The following is a 3,906-nucleotide window of genomic DNA, read 5'->3' as shown; positions in this document are numbered from 1 at the left end:
GGAAGGCCAGTGGGGTATCATGGCTCCCCATTGGCCTGGGCCATCAGAAAGTTGAAACAGGCTTAAGTCAGTGGGAACATCATCTGATTTAGGTAGAAATCCTACAGGCAAAGGAAGGATTTCTGCCTGTAGTGCTCTGGGAACTTCCTTTATCAAAGAATCTGTTCTGAGGTCAAATCTGAAGTGTTTATAAGCCCATTCCTCCTGAGGACCTTGAAGTAGCTTGCACTGTAATTATTATTTTCCCTGTGATACAACCGAATTTCTTTAGGCTGTCTCCACTTTCAGAATGGGGAGACAGAAAACTCTTGTTCTGAGGTCTCCTTTTCCAAGTCATGTAACTTCCTTTCTCAGAGCCTCTCTGCTCTGAGTATTCTCCTGGAATACTCGTGCTGCCTCTCCACATGTTCTTAGCCTCTGTGAACACAGTTACTATTCCTTGCCTACTGCCTTGCTAATCATGTCAGGGTGCTGGAGAATGATAAATATCAACATGTTGTGGCTAGAAGAGCTGTTTACATTTTAACCAAGGTACCTAAGGACTAATGAGCATGGTGGTTTACAAATGAATCTTTAAAAGTGGAATTTACTTATCCAGATAGGTGATGGCAGAGATTTACAAACTTGAAAAAGATTTTAGTGGTTTGTAAAAAAATCAACAAAGGAGATGAATGGGACAAAATTATTTGACAATACCTGTTTTAGCTAACAATGTTTTTATCTGCATGAATTTCTAAGGATGCTACTTTGATCCTAGTGGAAAAGCATACTGCAGTGTTGCTATTTCATTTATCACTTCCTATTGCCATCAGCTACTTAGTGAAAACAATGTAGCCAACTGATTTTACCACACTCTTCCTTAAGGCCTAGAGAAAACATATATTTCTCCATTATAATTTTCAGGGGATATAGAAGAACACAATTCAACACACCAGGTGCATAACTTTCCTTCATTAAATTGGAATATTTTCCTTCATTTTGGGAGGAACTCAAGAGAGATGATGGTGTGATAACTCACCTGGTGAATTAAAATATCCATCTGTTTCAAAAGATTAAAAAGCAATTTCAGAGGATCAGGGAGAAATATAACAATCACAGCCAAGATTGGTATTTATAGTCACTGTCATTTTTATTGGAACGATTTATTTCTGCCACTCTTCAAAGAACAGTACATTCTATTTTTTTCACAGAAGTACATATATCTTTTTAAAGAGGAAGTTCTTATTTTGTTGTTCAGGCTGGCCTCCAACTCCTTGGCTCAAGTGATCCTCCTACCTCAGCCTTCTGAGTAGTTGGGGCTGCAGGTATGCACAACCACATGCTGCTTCAGTAAACACATTCTTAATGAACATTTTATAAAACATGGCATATATTTCTATCTAACTGCCTCCCTTTAATATTCCCAAACTAACCTCTGCTGACCTCATCATTACTAGCAATGTAAAGATAATTCTCTAGTTGATATTCATCCTAAAATGATAATTTCCCCCAAATCGATGGTATCTAGTCTAATAACAATTATTATTTGGTAAAATTTTTTCTGACAAAAATTAAGCCAAATCAACTAGTTACAGAGTTTCTATTATGTATTCACATCTGGGTCACAAAACACACACAAAAAAATTCTAATAGTTTCTTTGAGTATGCAATGGTCTTAGCATTTGAACATAAATCAGCTTACTTGAAGTTACAGAAGCTAAGCAATTTTGCAAAATTATAGATACTGGGCTTTGAAGTCTTAGATTCATAATTCAGTTCAAATTCAGCTCTGTAATTTGAAGAATGAGAAATGACCTAGTAAAGCATGCTTCTCTCAGGTATGGCAAGTTTTCTTAAGGTGCAAAAGGCCAGGGATAAAATTGCAGAGCAAAAAGAATGTCTCAGCAGTCGAAGAACTTCAGATGAATGGGGAAAAGACAGTATTCCAGTTGCCAAGGGCTCTGATAGGAAAAGGGGTAGATGTTATGCTGGTGTGAGATGCCTGTTACTCTGACAGAAATGTGGTGAATGTCGGTCTTCTGGGTGTCAGAAACACTTCTCATAGATCCAGATCTTTTTTTCCCCCTTAAATTATTTTACTGGTACATTTTAGGTAAACAATACATTTACATTTATCATTGGGTGCTTGTACCTGCGCATGATGTATCTTGGTTATTTTTTTCCCCATTACCTGTGTGCCCTTCACCCCCTCCACCCTTCACTATTTACATAGACTTTGTTTCCATTTCTGTTCTTTTCTCATAAATTTTCGTTTACTCCTTTCCTTTCCCCTTCCCCTCCCACCACCCCTACCCCTTTGGATCTTTTCTTCCTATTTCAAATTATCAATTATTCATTGTAATCACTTTATTCTTATTTACACTTTCAGTATCTCACACTAGAAAAACTATTCAGTATTTGCACGTTTTCTATTTATTTCACTTATGAGTAAGCTTTCAATCTGCATCCATTTAGCTATAACTGTCTCTACTTTCTCATTCTTTATGGCTGAGTAGTAGTCCATTTTATTAAAAACCACATCTTCTTTATCCAGTTTCCAGTTGATGGGCACTTGGGCTGTTTGCAAACTTTAGCTATTACAAACTGTGCCGCTATAAACATGGGTGCACATATATTGCTGTAGTATGATACTTTTAATTCTTTGGGGAAGATACCCAGCAGGGGAATAGCTGGGTTAAATGAGACCTCTAGCCCTAGTTCTTTGAGGTATCTCCATAATGATTTCCAAAGTGGTTGCACCAGTCCACACTCCCACCAACAATGAGAAGGGTTACTTTCTCCTGACAGCCCCACTAGCATTTGTTATTGGTTGATTTCTCTTTTTTTTTTTTTTTTTTTTTTTTTTTTGGTACCAGGGATCGAACTCCTGTCCTTCCGCTTGCAAGGCAGGCCGTGGAACCACTGAGCTAAATCCCTGGCCCTATTGGTTGATTTCTTGATAGCAGCCATTCTTTCGGGGGTGAGCTAGAATCTCAGTGTTGTTTTCATCTGCATCTCTCAAATGAAGAGTGATGTTGAACATTTTTTCATATGTTTCTTTGCTGCTTTTACTTCTTTGTCTGAGAAATGTCTGTTCATTTCAGATGCCCATTTTTGAATCGGGTCTTTGAATTTGGGAGGTCTGATTTTTTTTCAGTTCTTTATATATTCTAGATAGTAATCCTTTGTCTAAGGTACAGCTGCTAAAAATTTTTTCCCACATTGTACATTGTCTCTTAGCTCTGTTGGTGATTTCTCTTGCAACACAGAAGCTTTTTAATAAGATGAGATCCCAGTTGTTGATTCTTTGTGCTAGTTCCTGTGCTACTGAGGTTTTGTTCATAAAGTCTTTTCCTATGCCAATGTCTTCAAGAATTCTTCCTAACTTATCTTCCAGCAAGTTTAGTGTTTCTGTATTAATATTTAGATCTTTAATCCACTTTGATCTTACTTTAGTGCATGGTGATAGGTATGGATCTAGTTTTAATCTTTGGTGCATTGAATCCAGTTTTTCTAACACCATTTATTAAATAGGCTATCTTTCCTCCCATGAGAGTGGTTGAAACCTTTCTCAAAGATGAGGTGGCTGAGTAGGTCTGAAGTGGTTTCTGCATATTCTACTCTATTCCACTGATCCTTGGGTCTGTTTCTTTCACAGTACCATACTGTTTTTATCACAGTAGCTTTGTAGTGTAGTTGCAAGTTGGGGATTGTGATACCCCCAGCCATGTCTCTGTTGCTGAGAATTGCTTTTGCTATTCTAGGTCTCTTCTGGTACCAAATAAATTTTTGGATTGTTTTCTCTAGTTCTGTGAAGTATATTGCTGGAATTTCAATCAGTATTGCATTTAATCTATATAGTAATTTTGGAAGTATGGCCATTTTCACTATATTGGTTCTTCCCACCCAGGAACACAGGATGTTTTT

This window comes from Heterocephalus glaber, unplaced genomic scaffold (assembly GCF_053883595.1).
Source record: "Heterocephalus glaber isolate CG9 unplaced genomic scaffold, H.glaber_assembly_v1.0 deba00001454, whole genome shotgun sequence".
NCBI classification, from domain to species: domain Eukaryota; kingdom Metazoa; phylum Chordata; class Mammalia; order Rodentia; family Bathyergidae; genus Heterocephalus; species Heterocephalus glaber.
This window is presented reverse-complemented; position numbering follows the sequence as displayed.